Source organism: Manis pentadactyla, chromosome 3 (assembly GCF_030020395.1).
Source record: "Manis pentadactyla isolate mManPen7 chromosome 3, mManPen7.hap1, whole genome shotgun sequence".
Lineage (NCBI taxonomy): Eukaryota > Metazoa > Chordata > Mammalia > Pholidota > Manidae > Manis > Manis pentadactyla.
In genome coordinates this window covers 52,512,605-52,534,823 of record NC_080021.1, presented here as the reverse complement: position 1 = coordinate 52,534,823, position 22,219 = coordinate 52,512,605, and the positions used below count along the sequence as shown (strand labels likewise).

Sequence of the window (22,219 nt, the reverse complement as noted above, 5' to 3'; positions counted from 1 at the left end):
GAGAATATCAATCAATGGACAGATGTGTAATTTAATAAAGGGAGTGACACTGTTGACTCATTAAGTCACTGTGGAAAAACAGACCTAGTGTTTAACTTTCGCAAACAGAACAAATCCCTCATACCCTCACTCTAACTGATTATCAGGTTCCACTTTCACTTAGTTTGTGCTCTACTTATGACATTGTCCCCACAATGTTTGAGGGCATTGGAAGCTTGGAGGTTACTATAGTTAATGGTCAATGTAGTTATTGGTTAATACAGTTATTGGTAAAACTGTTTTCCCACAAGAGAGCATGTTTGACCACTTTCATTATTAACCTTTCTTCTTTGTAGAAGGCAATACTCCAGATCTTTTGTTTTACTGTCACTTCAAGCTACTCACACTGATTGGACAAATGTTTTTCATTTTCTCAATGTTACAGACTCCTTGCTACATGTGTAAAGGGCAAAGAAGGGGATGGCAGCATGAGGAAACCCCTAGTCAGAGAAGGCAGTCTTCTCCCTTTTTATGGATCTCATAGCATAGAGGGGGCACATGAATAAACCAATAGTTGCCATATATTGCAACTGATAACTGCTGTAATAGCAATATACCCAGAATGCTACTAGTGATTGCTACCTGGGAAAAAGAAAAAAGGATTCACAGGGGAAGTCTGTTCTGAAAAAGATTTATATTCATAATCAGAGGTCAATTAGGTTCACAAGATAGGAGATACAGAATATTTTACCTAAATTTACAAGGAATGGGTTGGCACAGTTACTAATAATAAGTGTAAAACAACAGGTTGGGATGTGACCTGTTTCTCTTGTAAACTTTATGGTATTATACATATTTATTATGGTCTTTGCCTGTGCCCATGACATACACCTTTTTTAAAACTTTTTTTTTTTGAGGGCATCTCTCATATTTATTGATCATATGGTTGTTAACAACAATAAAATTCTGTATAGGGGACTCAATGCACAATCATTAGTCAACCCCAAGCCTAATTCTCAACAGTCTCCAATCTTCTGAAGCATAATGAACAAGTTTTTACATGGTGAACAAGTTCTTACATAGTGAATAAGTTCTTACATGGTAAACAGTGCAAGGGCAGTCATCACAGAAACTTCCAGTTTTGATCACGCATCATGAACTATAAACAATCAGGTCAATTATGATTATTCGTTAAAACTATTTTTTTAAGAGCAATGTTACGTTCACAACAAAATTGAAAGGAAGGTGCAGAGATTTCCTATCTATCCTCTCACCACACACATTCGTATACTCTTCCATTATCAACATGCCCCAGAACAGTGGTACATTTGTTACAACTGCTGAGCCTACACTGACATCATTATCACCCAAAGTCCACAGTTTACATCACAGCTTACTCTTGTTGTTGTACATTCCATAGGTTTGGACAAATGTGTATAATGATGTGTATCTCCATTACCATATCCTGCAGAATGGTTTCAGTGCCTTAAAAATTCTCTGTACTCTTCCTATTCATTTCTCCTTCCTCCCTAACCCCTAGAAACCACTGATCTTTTTATTGTCTCCAGTAAAACTTTGCTAATTTTGCTGTTTACAGAATGGTATATAATTGAAATTATACAGTGTGTAGCCTTTTCAGATTTACTTATTTCACTTGGTATATGCTTTTAAGTTTCTTGCACGTTTCCATGGCTTGATAGCTCATTTCTTTTCAGTGCTGAATAATACTCCATTGTCTAGATGTATCACAGTTTATTTATTCATTCACCTACTAAAGGACATCTTGGTAGCTTCCAAGTTTTGGCAGTTTGAATAAAGTTGCTATAAACATTCGCATGTAGGTTTTTGTATGGACAGTTTTCAGCTCCTTTGGGTAAATACCAAGAAGTGTGATTGCTGTAGCATATGGTAAGAATATATTTCGTTTTATAAGAAATTGTAATTTTTGTTTGTTTTCTTTCCCTTATAGTACTTTGGAGACAAGATTGTGCTTATTTTTCTCAAAACCTGTCCTGATGTTAGCTAGTTCAGTCCTACCCTGAACAGCACCTAACACATTGTGTTAATAAATACATGTATACAATGAAGTGTTCTTTTGCTAAAAGCAGTATATTCTAACTTTAACATGGTTTTATAATAAGCCCATTTTTAGCCAATTTAAAATACTGCACTAAGATCAGTGTCAAAGCATTTGACTTTTCTGATAACCATTTTAAAAAAGTTCTTTAAATGAGGGAGTTGAATTAAATGATCTTTAAGATGTCTTCCAATTTAATACTCAAAGATGCTCGAAGTTACTCTGTTTTATTTATTTTGTCAAATTTAAATTGGGGCTTAAAAATATACAACATGCATTTTTGCATAATACACAGATTTTTATTCTCTAATGTTTATAAGAAAAAAATAGGTCACATCCCAACGTTAAATAACAAAGCTCTATAGAGATACAGAGCTTTCCACTTTCACGAAAAGTTTCATTTGCTCATCAATGTAGATTTTGTTATTAAAGATGAGGAAAGTGAGACTTTGAATGTTAGGTAACTTGCACAAGCTCCCTCTGTAGAAGTAGCAGAGCCACTGAGGCTTTCTGATTCTTGGGACAGGTTCTTTCCTGATGCTGGTGTTTTGGGAATCTGAACCCAAGGATTCTCTACGTCCACCCCTGCTGTGACTGAAATCTGTTTTCCCTTTGACTTCTTTCCCTTTTCCAAAATTAAATTCTGTTATGAAGAAGTTCTAACTCCCACAGTGATTTCTAAATGCAGTGTCTGCTGCACTGATGTGGATGGATGCACATGGGATGGAGGATGCTATCAAGAGCTGATTAGCCCTTTCTAGGAATAGAGAAGAAATATTTTTAACTTCTGGGGAATATCACTCAGAAATTTTGCCAGGGTAGATAATTAGGTCATTGGTGAAGAACTGATTTTGCCAAAACACATTTTATTTGGGAAGGGTACTCATAACAATGTTCTAAAAGATTCTAAAATCCTTTCCCTAGAAAAGAATTGTATGTTTCAACAGACTGTTGGAGCAGATGGAGCTATGACATTCACTACCACAATTTACATTAACATGCTACAAGGAAGATTTGACTTGACACACAAAAAAAGCCTACAACATTTCCAAGACTTAGAAACAGCTTTTTTCATCAGTTCATTTCATATCATTCAAATTTGATTTGATTTAGTTGATTTTGAAAAAAGGGCACTATAAATTTACACCAGGAACAATGATATACTGTAGCAAAATCCTTTAAAACGTTCCATCTTCAAAAAATTTAATTCATAAAAATGATGATCTCTTGCTGCCAAATGTGTGTTTATTTCACTATGATGTTCTCTGCTTACTGAAATAGAACTACGAATGATGCATCTGCTCAAGGAAGCAGGTAACATTTAAACATCTGTCTAATATTGTCACATATGTTTATACCTGTACTAAAATTTCCTCTCTTTAATGATGTGACCTTGCTTTAATGGATTAAAATTCTTTGTTGTAGATTTTTATCAATCAATCAACATGAGAAGTTTTTATATTTGACACTGATAATGTTCTCACTTTGAAAGACTCAATCTAATTCAAGCTATTCTGTTATTAATTGTATTTTGATTATTGAGAGAATTGTGGGAATAGAAAAACATGATAGGTTCAAAAAGATGGATTCTAATCATAACCAAAATGTGGAAAAAAACCTGTTAATTATTTGAGAAAAATTATCTGTCCAGTCTTAATAGTTTAGACCATACTTAAATACTTAGTTCTATATAGGTGTCTTTCTTGTACTATATGCTCTCTATATATTAGGTAATTTTGGTTTATTTTGGGCATATTGCTTGGCTAAATGAATTTTTTCTGGGCTTAAAGGTTAAAGATGGGAAAATATTACTCTCCTGAATTTAAACTTAATACATACAATGTCAGGATCGCAAAAATATGGTGCTGTTTTGCAGTGTAGTTCTAATCGCTGTTTTACAGTTGCCTTGTATTAATTTATACAATAATGAGCTGCTGGAATTTATTAAGGTGAAACATGAAAATCCATCTGTAGTGGTTTATTATCATCAAAAGAAAATGTATATACCAAATTCACATATGCTTTTATTCTTTACTATACTGTATATAAGCTCAATTTTCATTCAATCAGTCAAGACTTATACATGAATCTTTTACAAAATGAAGATTTATGAACTTTGACGCAAATAATGATGTGTAGTGAGTCAGAATAAGAACAAGTAAATTAGTATGTTCAAGTCAGTTTCACATAAGGTCTGGGCTTTTATGAAGCTGTGCATAAATCCAGGGTAATGTGCACAAGCTTATAGTGTTTTATGTAAGGAAGCTATTATCACCAACTACAGGAAAATATTTTCATGAGACAAAGAATTTATATTCAATGAGATGACAGAGTTCACAGCTCCATTATATGCTCTGTATAATCTTTAGGAGATAAATGGAGGTTTCTGCCTAGAGTCACTGTAAGGATATTTCTGTTTAAAAAGTCATATTTTAAGTGAATGGAAGGGAAAAATCCCTATAGTGTCAATTAGAGTAAGAACATTACTCTTCATGGCACATGCTAATAAACTATTTTAAAATGCTTTTTAAAAAAAAATTATAATCCAGACATCAAGGATTGGGTATATTATAATCTTTCATTTATTTATTTATTTAAGGCAGAGGAGCCTAGGATATCGTCAAGAAAGAAGAAATAGAAGAAAATGGTATGGGGCTTTATAAAGAAATATGGTATAAAGACGAATGAGGGAAGATGGAAGGTAGAATATTTTAATAGATCCTAATTAAAGGAAGACAGTCTGAGAGAATGAATAATGGCTATTGTTGTCAGTTGACCCCATCCCATAGATAGTGAATGGGGGGCCATGGGAGGCTACAGAGAGAAGCAAAAACAATTTAGTGGGGACACCTAGTTCTTTCATTGGTTAATCCTCTCCCATCATACCTAGTGAACACAAGACATTTTGTAGCCGTTATTGTCAAATGGAATAATTCTACTTAGGGATCATATGGATGGTTATGGATGAATGGCCAAATTCCTGCACCTTATAAAATGTGTGTCTATAGGGTTGTATGGGAAGTGAGTGGGTTGCAAGGAGAAGGAAGTGGGGGCTGGGGCTCTATTATCTGGGTCAGCGAGACCATGGTGGGTGTTGTATGATAATCACTCTCTTGCCAGTGCACAGTTCCTCTTTCTGCAAGAAGCCAGAGACTGATTAAGGGTGTGTTTCTGCGTACTTATTGGCACCTGTTCAATTTTCCAAGATGCCATTTTAGACTCTGATGATGGGTATAATAAACTTTCTTGTCAAACTTGGAAGAGAAATGCATAATTCTAAACTGGGTAGATGTCATTTAGCCAGGAATTGCTTCCAATTCATACAGTCTGATTTAGATACACTGCTTCTTTGAAATGTCTGTCACAGCAACTAAAAGATCTCAATTGTTATTTATTGAGCACATTGGTAAGCATTCTGAATTTTCAGTCTCTGGCTTGAAACATCCAGTATCGTCTTCCAAAGTTGGATTCTCACGTAAAGCTGCTAATATTATATTAGTAGGCTATCAGCATGGTGGTCTGCCTGCCTATCTATCTATCTGAATGTGAATAAATACAAAGAAATAACACTATGAAGAACTGTGAGGGCCATGCCTGATGAAGAATACTGATGTCCTGTATTCCACAAATAGGTAGCTTTGTATCCTTGGGAAAATCACTTACCCTTTGCAGGTCTTGTTTTTAAGAGTGTTGAGGGGGTACAAGATAGTGGGATCATGATGGTGTGGAAATGGAAAAACAGTGGCTTTAATGAAGTTTGACAGACTTAATTGGATAGGATTTAAAGACATTAGAGAAGGAATGAACCAGGGATGTGTGTGCTTCTGTGTGTGTGTATGTGTATTTGCACGTGAGCATGGATATGGTGACTATGGGGCGGGGCTGAGGGGGAATGATACCTATTTTCAAGTATTTAAAAGAATAGTATTTGGATGAGGGATTAGGTTGTCCAGCACAGATAAAAAATAAAAAACAAATTTTCTTAGTAAGTGGAATTAACAGATAACTAATTTTTGTTGTTTTTTAAAATAAAGAAAAGCTGACAGGTTTATCCTAATCCTAGGATATAATGCTTAAATCAACATTGGGACAAGCATGTGAATCATTGATAATGGGGCTGTTATGAGCATCAACTGTGGTATTAGGCATACCCTGATTTGAATACCAGTTTTAATATTTACCTAATTTAATGATCTTTGGCAAATTCCTTAATAATTGTCAGCTTCACTTTTCTGCTCTGTAACATGGGGATAACATAGATTAATCACTGGACTTTTTGTGAAGATTGAAAGAGGTAATAAATAAATTTATTCATCATGGTCAGTACTTATTACCTTTTTATATTATAGGAAGGAGTGACTTAAGGATTATAGGGTCATGGATGGATATCATATAGAAAAATATGAAGAACAAACACAAAAAATGGCTTATCTCACTATCCAGATGACTCTTGTCAATATGATAAAAAAGTAATTGGTGAATATTATTAGATAACTCAAATAGCACAAAGAAGTATAAGGTGAAAAACAAAAGCTTCCCTTCTCCTCAGTTCTTTTATCCATGGTAACCACTAATGTGAGTCTTTCACTGATGTTAAAGTCTTAGATATACATATAGAAAATTTAAGATGCTTTTCATTGCAAGCAATAGAATAATCAACCCCAACTGGCTTTAGTAATAAAGGGAACATATATGATTAAAATTCCAGAAGGACAAATTTAAGGCAAGGGTTTACTCCAAAAGTTTGTGATGTCATCAGAACTCCCAGGTGTGAATTTTTGGGGTTCTCAACACTATTCTCCTCCATGTTTTGGCCTTATTTGCAAGATTGGCTTTCCTTGTGGTTAAAAGAGTGAATAATGGCAGCAGCTCCAAATTGTCCAAAGAGAACAATTTTTACAGAAAATTCCAAGCAAAAGTCCTAATACTTACCCTGAATATTAGAGTCCATCTTAGTTCATGTGCACTTGCATTAACTAGTCTCTGTGGCTAGAGGGTTAGCCCTGCCAATTAGATTACCTTATATCACCTATTTTGCCTGTGGAGAGGGGGACAACTCCATTGTCCAGAATGACAAAGACTCCAAATGAACTAGGGACTTTTGAAAAGTAGAAAGTGACATATGGAAGATGGTGGTGGGGTGGGGGGGATTCTAGTTATCTATTCCTGCATAGCAAACCACTCCCAAATTCTGTGGTTTAAACCAACTATCCGTTTATCATGCTCACTGGTTCCATGTGTCAGGAAACTGCACATGTCACAGTGAGAATAGCTTGTCTTCATAATGTCTAATATGTCAGCTGAAATATTTGAAGGGTTAGGGACTCAAATCTTCTGGAGACTTATTTACTTATGTTTCAGGAATCTCAGCTAGAATGCCACACAGGCAGGTCTCCGTTGAGACTGTTGACCAGAGCCCCTGCATAGAACTTCTTTATTTTTAACTTAAGGAAAAATTTTAGAGTCTGTCTTAGTTCATGTGCACTTGCATGAGTCTTCTTTTTAAAGCAGTCTAGTTTAAAAATTAGTTGAGGTTCTGAGAACATGAAACCTTCTAACAGACAGACAGAAAGACAAAAAGGAGGACTAGTCAGGGACTTTGATGTCAAATCTTAGAAATGAGGTGGTCACAAATTCTAGTCAGTTCATTGTTTTCTTTAATCTTCTGTTAGTGGTCTTCTCCAGTGAGTGGATGTGCATCTGTTCCTTGCTAGGCTCACCTGGAGGGCCAGGGCCTCTGCTTGGTTGGGCCTTGCTCTAGATCTAGGTGACATCCTTATTTGCCAGTTTTTTCCTTCTGCATGGGCCTTCAGCTTGGTATCTCTGGTTTCCTTTTCAATTCTTACTATATAACTCTCAACACACTTCTTCAGTGATTCTTCATCCATGTGGTAGCTTTTAATCACCTCCTATTTCTCAAACTGCTTGAAGAGATCAGAGAAATATTTTTCCATGGAGTTCAGTTCTGCAGTAAGTTGATGTTTTTCTTTCAGAAACTTCTGGATTTGGGGAGGTTCTGGTTCAAGATGGTGACATACAAGGATCCTGGGCTTATCTGCTGCCACAGACACACAGAATCTGCATCTATGTATGGAAGAACTTCTCTTGAAAAGAAACTCAAACTGTTTGGATGTGTATAAAATGAAAGTTCCTGTGGCTAGGATTCTCACCTGGCTCTGGTTGGCTAGCTCACTACCCATGTGTGGGCAATACATTGCTATTGATTCTATATAAAGAGCTCTGCCCAGTACTCTGGGTGACATTGTGGCATGACTGCAAGGCTGCAGGAGAGCAGAGCAGAGGCTGTAGTGGTGGCAGCGCTGAGGACAGAGGCCCAGAGGACGTCTGTGCAGGCAGAGGCCCTGACAATGGCTGTGCGGGCTGAGAGGCCCAGAGGCAGAGACCGGCTTGCTGCATGCAGACTCGCTCTGAATGAATGGGATTTTAGTGATTGACCTGCCACTGTGGAAATAAAGTTGGGTATAACCTTTTCACCCCAAGAATGTTTTACTGTCATTTCTTTGGTCACATTGTATCCATAGTGAACTTGCCCCAAGGCTGAAACCCATTGGCAAGACACTGGGCAACTCCTACAAATCTAGAGAATGACAGAAGGCCCGCATTGAAGCAGGTGGTAGAGGCTGTGACACAGTCTTGCCATAAATCACATCCCCAGAGACCCACAACTGGAGGGAAACTCAAAATCCAGAACTACTCCCTGAGGAGTAAAGGGCTGAATCCCTGTCTTACAGAAGGTTTCAGTCCGAGGCAAGTTCACTCTGGGTTCACTGAGACTGAATCACAACAACAGAATGTTGGGGGTAAAATAGTTTATAAAAAGCTTTACTCTCAAGGTAGTAGGTGAAGCACTAGAATCCCATCTGCCTCCGGGGCAGTCTGCATGCCTTAAACCGATCTCTGCCTCCGAGCCTCTCTGCCCCACTGGCCATCTCAGTCTCTGTCCTCAGTGCTGTCACCAGTTCAGCCTCCGCTTTCCTGCAGCTGTGCAGCGCCAGAGCACTGGATGGAGGTCTTTATATAGAGTCAATAATAACTCATTGCCCACGTGTGTGCAAGCATATGGCTGCAAGCATTGTATATGCATAGTGGGCAAGTATCTTAGGGTCAGGTGAGGATCCTGGCTATTCTCCATAACCCCAAATCTGGCATCCCAACTACCAAGATCTGCATTTGAGAGACAAGACACAGGCATCTAGCTTTGGAAAACAATGGAGCTTACCTCTATAAGAACCACAAGGCTGTTCTGATCTGAGAAATGGCTTTTAAAGGTCTCACTGCTTGTATTCATCTGCACTAGGGTCCACAGAAGCAGCTGATCTCAAGAGCCAACCAGACTTTAAGTGAATAAAGCTCACTTGATAATCTTTAAGTGTCAGCCCGAGGGGCATGCATTATTTTAGCATACATCTAGGGGCCTGCTGGCTTGAGGGTATCATCTTTATGCTCTCCCTCTGCTTCACCCTAGCCAGAGGTACTATATTTTATTTTTTTCCTTTCTTCTTTTTCCCCTCAGGTGCCACCTATATGCTTCTGTAGGGAAAATAGAAGTTCCATGGCCTGGATCATCACCTGAACCTGGTGTGCTTGCCCAATGCCCATGTGCAATGCTTGCAGGCACATGCTTGCACACGTGTTAGCAATGGGCCATCACTGACTCTGTATAAAGAGATCTACCCAGTTCTCTGGGGCTGCGAGGCAGCAGAGAGGCCCAGAGGCACAGACAGGCTTGCTGCATGCAGACTGCCTTGGAGGCTGATGAGATTCTAGAGCTTGACCTGCCATAACAAGAATAAAGCTTGGTGTACGACCTTTACCCCCAAAAATGTTCTGTTGTTATTTTTTGGTCTGACTGAATCCAGAGTGAACTTGCCTGGGGCTGAAACCCCCAGCTGCAACAGCTTTCTTTTTGCTTTGTTCTAGGTGGCAAGGACTATCTTTGTACTCTAGCCAGTGGGTGCTACCTTCTTTTTCCTGGTGGGCACCATCTATCCCTCTTCCTCGCCTCATTCCAGCTGATGGGTGCCACCTTCACATTCTTACATAAGGAAATTTTACACACATCTGGTGCCCTAGTTTCTGTGGCTGTTGCCCAGGGGATGCCCCTTGATCACCTGGCTCTGGAGGCCAAGGGGAATTGTGATCTTGGGTCCCATAGGTCTAGAACAAATGGACAGACAGTTCTTAGCTGACTACTATCCCAAAGGCACTGCAGAGATAGCTGACTGAAACACACCTCATTCTTTCTATGAAAGAGGCCTATTTGCTTATCTGGGAGCTTTGGCTTGAGGGGCAGCCTTCTGCTTTGACACACAACTAGGGATTTATGGAGGTACTCTCAGGGAATGGAGCAGTGTATACAGTCTTTAAGTTCTCCCTCTGCCTTGCTGCAGCTCACTAGTGTATCTCAGGAAGGTGCTTATCGCCTTGTCTGCCACCCTAATTTCTGCAGCTGCCTCCAGGGGACACCTCTTCACTTCACTCTGGTGGCCAATTGAGCTTATGCTCATGGGTCCCATAGGACTGTAACCAATAGGAAAAGAGCTCTTAAATGGCTACTCTCCCAAGGAACAGCAGGAGGCAAAAGACTTAGGAGCTTAGTCTTTCTGTGAAAGTGGTCTATTAGGTTGTCACCACAATGACAAGTAACTCCACTGGAGAGAAAATGAATGACAGTGAGAGTGAAAGAGAAAAGACAACAAATGGGCAGTAGATTATGGTACAGCAAATCTCTGAATTGTGAATTTGAGTTTTTTTTATTACTTGAGGAATTTTTATCTGATGATACTATATAGAGAACTTCCTATTGCACATGATTCAGCTACAGCACATTCTCTATTACTTAATAATTTTACTGCTGGTACATTTGTCACAAGTATTTATTTGGAGCCAAAGTCTTAAGATAAAGATGTGTAGCTCACAAATTATTTTTAAGTTACTGAACTGTGAAAAATATATGTTTTGTATTTCAGGGAAATAAATTATAAGAATCATTTAAAATAACCTTTCATAGTTAATTCCTTTCTTGGATGGTTATTTTAGCTGCTGAACATGTTATGACTCTATGGACTACAGTTTTTTATGGAATAGAATATGACAATAGATTTTACCTGTTAGAATCTAAATATTAAAAGAAAATGAGAAACAAAAACACTGTATATTTCTAAAGAAGCTTAATTCAGTCCTGTAACCTAAATCTCTGTATCTAGTTACATATTTATTAAAGGGATGTATCTGTATTTATTAAATTAATCAGAACTTATAAAATTAAATATAAGTTGAATTCATCCTGTTTTTGAATACTTTCCAATATTACAGTATTACATAGCTTTCTATTATATAAATGCATTTTCCTTTTTTTAACTGTTTTCTGAATTACAGTTATCTAATCTTTAAAAAAATTAAAAAATTTGGTGCCAAAAATTACTCTCTAACACATGGATCAAGCCTAAGAAAAAGCAAAATGGAGTTCACACATGAGTAAAGAGATTGTTAAATAATATCTCTAAATGGAAAATAGTTTTATCTGTTAGAAGAATATTATCTAAAACAAATTCCCTTCAGTTGGGTTTTTTCATAAGTTCATAAGAATTTACCATGCCACATATGTAATACTGTTTTTAAACTTGGACAAGATAGACACCTTTCTTTATTCCTTCCCTGCAGAGGGTCCTCCTCTGATCTTTCTGTAGTTCAACTATTGCTCAGAGATGTGCCTGCCTGGCTCTTGCATCCCTTCCCCACTTCCCCTTTGAGATCCTAGACTAGTTTCCAGCCCCAAATATGGTAAGTATAGAAACTGGCAGTAAGTGTTCCAAACTTGTAGAGTAATTTGAAAGAGTAATTTTGTCTGGTGAATTTCATAATGAAAAAAACAACTGGATTGTATTTATATATGTTTTTATTTCATCTTTCTAGGAATTTATTTTTCTCTCATTTTACAAAAGTACCAGTTCAAGATAAATTAGAAATAAAAACAAATATTCTATTTTTATAGTTTGTTTGAGAAGTGCTGTTCTATAACTCAGTGGTACCTGGTACCCTGGAGTTCCCTGTTATCTGGACATGTATGAGCCTCTTTTCCAGGTCCACATTCCCAGGGCCATAACACATGATATATACCCCTAGGTCCAGTGGGTTTGCAGAGAGGTGTGGACAATTTGAATGTGTAGACTGGGAAGTCCAATGCACTGTGAAGAATGGAGCTGAAGTTGGGAAGAGTGGGTGGCTAGTTGCAGGCTGGGACTGGGACCACATTTTCTCATGCTTTCATGTCCCAAAAAGATATCACACAATCCCTAGAATTCTAAATTCAAACTTGTCCTTCCAGGTTGTTATGAAAATATGTTTATAAAGGCAGAAGGATGGAGTATATTATATTTAAAAATATGTAGTTTGACTTGTAACTTTAAACATTTGACATTTGATATGTGAGTTTGCATTTGCATTCTTACTCTGGGCTCTGCAAATGTCCAGATGGGTGGGTCTGCAGTTGGGAAAGTTAACCTTAAAAACTATGCTTCAGGTTCACTCACATTTATATTAGCTTCTTTGGTAGATACAAATCCAGTAAGTTCTCTTATCACAGAGTCTTAGAGAGTTCAAAGGAACTTCTGATCTAATTCCAACTCTATAAAATCTCTAGTTAGCTAGTTAGCCAGCTCTTATTTGAACACCTTGAGGAGGTGGGCACTACCTAAATTCTGTTGTAGTGATCCTTACTGAAGGAAAAGAGTTATATTTTCAGAGAAATGTAATTTTGTTTCTGAGGGAAAAAAGCAGGTTTGGGAAGCATGTTTCCTGGTTACAGACAGAGGAATATAGAAGAAAAATGGGAATCACATTGATTTGCCAAAATTAATACAGTTTCTCAGACTGAGGGAAATATAGCAAGTAATGAAATAGAACTACTACACAAACTAGGGACAATGTGAGAAGAAGAAAAATGTAACTTTGTCTTTTTTTCATTCTAACAGCATAAGAAAACTCATTTTAGTTTGTAAGATACAACTATTTCAATTTAACAATTCACTTGGATTATAAAGGCACTTACCATCAACATATTTGTTCTTTATCTGGTCTTATGTTGCTGACTATGGGATCATCTTCAAAAAAATCCATTGTAAGCCTATTTTTTTTCACTTAATTATCCCATGCTTCTCACCTCATCTGCTACTTGACTCACACATTCAATACAGCATTTAAAAAATGCATTTAATATCTCTACTAGTGTTCCAATATAAAAAGAAATGGGGCCTCATTTATACTTGATAACGAGAATTTTGCAAAGAACAGCAACACCATTAATACAATTTTTGTATTTTTTTTTGAGGTAACTGAAGCCAAATGGGAGTGGGTTCAAATTTCTCTAAGAAGTTTACATGCAGAAGTTGAAGGAGTGTGGTTTATACAGAGATCTTCTGATTAAGGAAGATTTCATTTTTTTATATAATATACAGTAATATTTAAAATATACAGGTTTTTTTTTCCTCAGTATCTAAATATTGTATATATAGTAAAGGCCACTGTCCTATTTCTTATTTTGAGTTTTGCAAAAATATAAGATATATATGACACAATGAGGTCTGGACCTGAAATTGTGTATGTGTGTGTGCACATACGTGCATGTATCAGTCTTATAGTCTTATGGTTAAAATTTAAATATAATGTATTTTCCTTTTTCCTACCTTACCCCACACTCTCATTAAGGGACCAATTTAGATCTAGTGATGGAACATTCTAAAAGACAATGGTCACAGAATGAAGCTTTAATATTTATTCCTACTGGAAATGAAATAGTCAATGAAAACTCTGAATTTGATGGTAAAGGGAAATCCATTTGAGACCTTGGTACTCTTTTGAAAAATCTTATTTAATGGCCATTCTTTGTCATTAATGCAGTAACTTACTGTGTAAAGAGAGTTTCAACAGTATACAGAATTCATGATTATCTTTATAATTTTTTAAGCACTGGAATAAATAATTTGGCTCAAACATTTTTTTAACACTAAGGATCATACAAATTACTGCTTTATCCTAATAAACTATTTTAAATTTTAACAGTTTTAATGATTAAGTATTTAAGATCATAATGTTGATATCTTCCTTCTGTGTCTTATTAGACTTATAAATACATATGTCTATAATTTTTCTGCCTATAATTGTGTGATATTAATTAGCACACAGATAGATACTTTAAGGCAGTGGCTAAAGGAGGAGGATATATATCTAGCATCTGGGATGTTAGTTGTACAAGATGACTTCAGATATTTGACCTGAGTTAGAGATACTAAGTTTTGTTTTGTGGCAAATCTAGGAAAAAAAACTGTTAAGAGACACTTTTTAGTCAACTGACTACCCAGCCTGCCTTTCCCTGTCTATATTTTGAAGAATCTAAACCTAAAATCCAGTCCTCTATCTTAAGCAGAAAAAAAGAGATATGTCCTGTCACATATATATTTCTGAAGTACATATGATGTGATCTATCAAACATGTACAAAGGTCTAAAAATACGTGAGGATCATTCCCTAAATTTGCTATAAATTATTAGTGTCCAAGGAACTTCAACTTTTTTAAGTGTCAGATAAAGGAACAGGTTTATTTTTTATTTGGAAATATTAAAACCAAGTAAGTATAATACTAAATTTTGTGTTATATTAGGTGTCATATACCTAATTGCCAGGCAATGCAAAGGTTCTTAGAAGCTCAAGGGCAAAACAATACAATAATTAGTGGCTAAGGAAACCTATGCCTTCTCTAAAGGGGGCAGAAGAAAGCTCCACCAATTTTTGCTAGGTGATAATTCAGGCCTAGTGTTGCCTATTATCAAAAGAAACTACAAATTCAGATTTTTTATGTGTAATTCTCAGTTCTTTAAAAAACTGTATTTTGCAAACAACAACAGGAAACCACATCTACTGATCAGATTAGGTAATGTGGCTGCCAAATTCTAACACAATATTACAATATAATGAAATCCAAACTATTAGGTATAAAACCACATGGAAATCTAGGAGAAACTAGATTATTTCAGTAAGTATTAGGTCAATGTAGTGAAATGCCTACCAGGCTTAACACTCTTATAAAAATACTGAGCATTTTAGGGGATAGGGAAGTGTTAAAAATGAAGCTATAAACTATTTGAGCAATATAACCAAAAATCTGGGGCATGTAAAATACCGGCCCTTTTGTCCATCATACCTTAGGAAGCACAAAATGGAATTGTAGTAGGCTCAGAGGTAGACAACAAAGTTGTAGTTGATCAGTGATATTCATGTCGAGGAGGGGAGGAGAGAAGTTGAAGCTGAGGTCAAATGTGCAAGAAGACAAGTAAGAAGAGTAGGTTTTTTGTTTTTTTCCTGGAAAGATAAAAACCAAGAGGGAATAATATTGGGACCTATAATGTACATATAAGGTAAATCCTTGATTTTATTACAAGATCCTGCAATTATAGTACTGGGAGACCTACTTGTAAAATTAAAAAAGAAAGAAAAGAAAAAAGAAAGAAATGAAAACTAGTAATTAGTATACTATATATAAATTTAGTCAATTTACAGACTGATAAATATACACATGATAAGGGCATTACTTCTAGCAGTTGTTAATGCTGAAAATAACTTTAAAATATTTATATCAGCAGTTCTCAAACTTTGGTGTGCATAAGGATCACATGAAGAATCTATTAAAATGTAGATATCTGGGCCCAAATCCCACATACAAGTAATTCAGTAACTTGGATATGGAGTCCAGAAATATACATTTTTAAAAGTGCACAGGTAATTGTGATCCAGAGACCCCATTTTGAGAAACACTGGGTTGATGAATCCTGAATTGTTAATCAGTAGATATAAAAGGAATTCTGAGACAAAGTATACCTTAAACTTTTGAGGTTCACAGCAGAGAAAAAACAGTTATTCTTGCTGAAACATTTCTTATGCCACACATCAGAGATAGGTTATTGGAATGAAAAGTCCAAGGACAGGCAATAAATAAGTTCCTAACATTTCCCTTTTGTCAACATATGTTTATTCTTTTAGCTCATATTAAGGACTGTGTTTACCCTATTTCAACTGTCTCAACTCTTAGTGCGATTCATTGCTGACTACTTCAAGTGTCAAGCCATTTATAAACTCTCAACTTTAGATCTTGATGGCTATAAACTCTCATCTTATAAACTCTCATCTTCAGATCTTGCCACCAGTACGTGAGCAGGACCCACCATTTTTTGGTATTAGTATCAGAGTCTCTGGGAAATTTTATACTTTTTTCAGTTTCTTTTTAAATTCTGTAGAGGCAAGAGTAATTTTCAAAATAAGGTCCAGACAACCATTCTGCAATTTCACTCTAAGCCTCCAGTTCCAATGGGCTCCTATCTGGCAATGGATTCTCAGAAATCTTTCATTGAAGAAAGACTAATAAATACAATACTAATACGTTGATAACAATAACTATACTGCTTCCACTGATGGTAGTGGGAGGAACTGAAGAAAAAAAATAAGGGTAAAATTTCATAAAGACCTGAGAAGCAAAGTGAAGAATGAAACATTGGTAACTTACACATGGAGAATGTTCTGAGGGTCCAACTTCCCCTGTCACCAACTGTGAAGGTATCAGAGCCAATCTCTAGATCAAATTCTTCAGAATTTATCTGGATAACCTATTAATAAACAGAAACAAAGATCTCAAATATATCACATTGTGTAATAAAAACTTAAAGAAATGGCAGAAAAACATTTCAAATGCACATCAGGCTTAATATATGTTATATATACTCACACATACATATAAATTTTATACCATGGCAACAGATCATGTTAGACTATGCCTAAAGTTCAATCAATTATATTATTACATGATTTTTATTTGCTATATTGTACCTCCTGTAACAATTTTTCAGTGAACTGGTATGGCTGCTGTTTAGAGAACTCTTATTTGAAGCATAATTAATGAAAACTTCTTTGAGAAGTCTTTATAAGAAGTACATGTAGGTGGACAGGGGTTTTCCATGCATTTGCAATATAGGCATACCTTGTTTTACTGTGCTTCACATATAATGGATTTTTTACAAATTGAAGATTTGTGGTAACCTTGTGTACAGCAAGTCTAACAGAGCCATTTTTCTAACAGGATTTGTTAACTTTATGTCTCTATGTCACTTTTTGGTAATTCTTACAATGTTTCAAACTTTTTATTATTATTATATTTGCTATCGTGATCAGTGATCTTTGATACTATAGTAATTGTTTTGGGGTGTCACAGTCTGCACTCATATAAGATGTTGAACTTAGTGGATAAATGTGTGTGCTTTGACTGCCCCACTGACCTGTCTTTCCCCAATCTCTCTCCCTCTCCTTGGGCTCCCTATTCCCCATGACAAATCAATATTGAAATTAGGCCAGTTAATATAACCCTAAGTGTTCAAGTGAAAGGAAGAGTTTCATGTCTTTTACTTTAAAACAAAAACTAGAAGTGATTAAGCTCAGGGAGGAAGGCATGTAAAAAGCTGAGATAGGCCAAAAGTTGGCCTCTTGTGCCAAATGGCCAAGTTATGGAAGCAAAGGAAAAGTTATTGAAGAAAGTTAAAAGTGCTGCTCCAGTGAACACTTGAATAACGAGAAGGTCAAGCAGCCTTACTGCTAATATGGAGAAAATTTTAGTGGTCTGGATAGAAGATCAAAGCAGTCACAACTTTCTCTTAAGCCAACACCTAATCCCAAAGAAGGATTTCTCTTCAGTTCTCTAAAGTCTGAGAGGTGAGGAAGCGCAGATGAAAAATTTGGAGCTAGCAGAGGTTGATTGATGAGGATTAAGGGAAGAAACCAACTGCATAACATCGAAGTGAAAGGTGAAGCATCAAGTGCTGATGCAGAAGCTGCAGCATGTTATCCATAAGATGGAGCTAAGACAATGAAGGTGGCTACACTAGAAACAGATTTTCAGTGTAGACAAATAGCTTTCTATTGGAAGAAGATGCCATCTAGCACTTGCATAGCTAAAGAGAAGTCAATGCCTGGCTTCAAAACATCAAAGGAGAGGCTGACTCTTGTTGGGGGTTTATAAAGCTGGTGACTTTAAGTTGAAGCCAATGCTCATTTACCATTCCTCAAACCCTAGGACCCCTAAGAATGAAGCTAAATCAACTCTGCTCTAAAGGTACATGCAGAAAAACGAAACTAGACCACTATCTTACACCATAAACAAAAATTAACCCGAAATACACTAAAACCTTGAATGCAAGACCTGCAACCATAAAATTCCTAGAAGAAAACATAGATGCTAACCTCCTTGACATTGGTCTTGGTGATGATTTTTTTGGGTCAGACACTTCTTGTTGCAAAGACAACAAAAGCAAAAATAAGTAAGTGGGACTTAAAACTAAATATAAATATAAATATAATATAAATATAAATAAAACTAAAAATCTCCTGCACAGCAAAGGAAACCATTAGTGAAATGAAAAGGTAATCTGTGGAAAAGGTGAATATATTTTCAAATCATATATCTGATTAGGGGTAATATCCAAAATACATAAAGAACTCACACAACTCAATAGCAAAAAAACAAACAATCCAATTTTAAAATAGGCAGAGGATCTGAGGAGCATTTTTCCCAAAGAGCACAGATAGCCAACAGGTACAAGAAAAGGTGCTCAACGTCACTAATCACCAGGGAAATGCAAATCAAAGCCACAATGATGATATATCCCCTCACATTATTCAGAATGGCTAAAATCAAAACAAGAAATAACAAGTGTGGGTGAGGATGAGAAAAGGGAAACCTTATGCACTCTTGGTGGTAATGTAAATTGCTGCAACCACTATGCATACATTATGGGGTTTCCTCAAGAAATCAAAAATGTGACTACCATATGTTCCAACAGTTCCACAGTTGGATTTATCCAAGGAAAACGAAAACACTAATTTGAAAAGATACATTCACTCCCATGTTTGCTGCAGCATTATTTATAATAGCCAAAACATGATAACAGCCTGGATGTTCATCAATGGATGAATGGATAAAAAGAATATATATATATATATATATATATATATATATATATATATATATATATATATATAAAATGGAGTATTATTCAGCCATAGAAAAAGAACAAAAAAAGCCATAGAAAAGAATGAAAATCTTGGCATCTGCAGCAACATGGATGGACTTGAGGGCATTATGCTAAGTAAAATAAGTCAGACTGAAAAATAAGTATCATATGATCTCATTATATGTGGAATCTAAAAAAAAAACCCAACAAAACCCTGAGAAAAATAAGTTCTTTCCTGAGAAGGAGTGGCGGTGGGTGGGTGAAATGGGTGAAGGAGGTCAAAAGGTACAAATTTCCCGTTTCAAAACGATTAAGTCATGGGAGTGTAAAAGCATGGTGACTATAATTAATAATACTACATTTATGTGACTGGAAAGTTCTCATCACAAGAAACAAACTTGTAATTACATGTGGTGATGATGTTAGCTGGACTTATTGTGGTGATCATTTGCAATATATACAAATACTGAATCATTACCTTGTACATGTGAAACTAATAAAATGTCACGTCAATTACACTTCAAAAAAATAATAAAGCCAGTTGGGAATGGAAAAAAAAAGAATAGAGTTCCTGATTTGTTTAAAAAAATGTAACATACTGTTTAAAGGTAAGTTTACCTTAAGTTTCTTGGTGTTCTGGACATTTGGACCTGTTTCCGAATGCTCAAGCTGAAGGAATATTTCCTCAGTGGAGAGGGGACCAGTGGGACTCAGAGGACAGGAATGGCCTCACCATTCCTGGTCCGGGTACCTCCTGGACCCACGGGGAAGGCTTCTGCCTTACCCGAGATCCTTGTTAGACTGGGGAGAGGCCTCCTGTAACAGTCCCACTGTCTGTCAGAATTCCAAAGGCAACCATATTGGAATACACATGGTCATTTACTTTAACAAAGATAAACTAATTAAAACATGAAAAACACCAAATAAAGCAAAGGCTGAATGATTTCAAGAAAAAAAAAGAGCCCTCTGGATTTCTGCTTTAGGAAGTTCCCTCTGTTTCCGCGCGTCCTTCGTTGCCTGGTACACGATCCCTTCAAGCGGGTCCAGGATCTTCCCCACGTCCTGCTTCTTCACGTGGAGCTTCTCACACCGGCTCCTCAGCGGCACATCCTCCTTCTGCGTCCCCACCGCCTCATCCAGGTCCCTGTGACGGCGGCACTGCAGCACACTGAGGACACGTGGGGCTGCCCTGGCGCAGGACCGGGAGTTACTCGGAAACCAAATGCCCCACTTTTACCTGAGGCCGACTTCCGGAGGCAGACGTGTCGGCCTCGCGCGTGCTGCGAGCCTCCAGCCTCGCCGGCGCGCGGCTCCCTGAGGGCTGCGCCCAGGAGCGGTCCGCCTTGAGGCATAGGGACTGTTTCCTCAAGGCTGACTCCTCACACGAGGACGTCCCAAGCGGCTCCGGATAACCCGCCCCACTCCCCGGCCCAGAACCTCGGCTGGTTCTGGGAAGGCTCCTCGTCTGGTCGCGGAGGCTCCTCCGCGCTGAGGAGGGGGCGCTGCCGCGGGGCTGGAGGGCGCCGAACGCCGGAAGGGTTCGCCGGGCCCTCCTCGCCGCCCTGGTATGCACCACAGGAGCGACGGTCCGCGGAGGCTGAACCACTGCGGCCGCGAGGTGAGTCTGCGCCTGTAAACCTGGCGCCCAGCTGCTCCGCCCCGAGCCCAGGTGGCCTGCTCTGGGGACGTCCTTGGGGCTGGGTCTCTCTGCCCCCTGCGGACGAGTTAAGTTTGGGTCACCAGCTTGTCGCGGTCCAGGTTCAAAGACCCCGGGGAGGGGACATGGGATCCTCGTCCATCTCTTCGGGGGCCTTTTCTGGTTTCACCCACGGTCTCGTCCTCCAGGGAGGTCTGAGTCCGGTTTTTTCCCCAGTGTCCTTGGTGGGAGCAGCCTCTTGCTGGTGACACAGCCCGGGAAGTCAGTTTCTAGCCTTACAGGCCCATGTCTCGAAGAGTCGGCCATTTGGTCATCGGCCTCTTCCCTCTGCGGACTTGGGGGCGTGGTCCTTCCAGCCTTCAGAGGCCGCGGGAGTGGTGTCCTGGGGGCCAGCAGCGCCCCGGGGCCGGTTTGGGCCTCCGGAGCAGGCTTGCCAGGCGCCCTGCCCCAGCTTCCTTCAGGGACAGCGCCTGGAGGTGGCGCAGTGGCCAGGGAAGCCGGGACCCGGCGCGAACTTTCTCCTGTGGCTCCGTGTGGTTTCTCCATTCTGCCTTGGGACGCAAGCCTGGCCTGGTCTTTTAGGAATTTGGAAGTGGATGTAGTGTTTTTCTCTAAGGCATAAGAACGTACGTTTTCCTCCAAATCTTGCAAAGGGCCGTCAGACCATCCTGGAGATGCTGCTTGGTTTTCAAGACTCCATGGGGGTCTGGGGAGAACTTGAGGGATCCAGGCCAGCCAGGGAGCCATCCATGGTGGCCCACTGGAATCCCTGTCCTCAGAGGCTGGCCTCATGTGCCCCGGAGGTGGGTTGGCATTGGCCCCTGCTGGTGTCTGGAGAATTCCATTGGTCGTTTTGGTGTCCAGTTTCTTGATGGACTGTTAGTTCCCCTTTTTTTGATGAGGGTTTTCTAATCCGACAGTGTCCTCCTGAGCAAAACAAGCCTCAAGTTTTATGTTCATGCTAGGACTTAAAATCCTGTGTGTCTGTGGATCCCACAGAGGTGTCTGAAAAGTCACCTTCTTAGCTGTGGCTGTATTCTTGGTTGGCAAATTTTCTTCCTGTGGCAGACGACAGACGTATCTTTTGGTGAAATTGAGAGACAGAGAGGGAGAGGGAGAGAGAGAGAGGAGAGAGCAAGCATCACAGGGATCATAGGAAAGCAGGAATTACACGGTACCAGATGGAAACTTTAACTTTATGATCTTTCCTGAAAGAGCCTCAGAAATAACTGTCAGTTCAATGTATTCTGTTGGTCACCAGCAAATTATTAAGGAGTCCAGATTCAACGAGGGGCGTATGATTAGACTCCACCTATTGATAAGGGTGTGGCAAGGTCACATATCAGAAGAATAATTGGATGGATGGTATTGTTGAAAACTTAAGTCTGCTGCTAGAGGCAACCAACTAGTGAATATTACATTCATATACAATCCTTTA

The 22,219-nt window shown here is 38.3% G+C and overlaps 1 pseudogene; it reads right to left on the bottom strand.

Annotated features, from left to right (window-relative positions):
- Window positions 1-7,661: 7,661 nt before the first annotated feature.
- Window positions 7,662-21,573, bottom strand: LOC118932045 (transforming acidic coiled-coil-containing protein 3-like; annotated as a pseudogene).
- Between the last annotated feature and the right edge of the window lie 646 nt (window positions 21,574-22,219).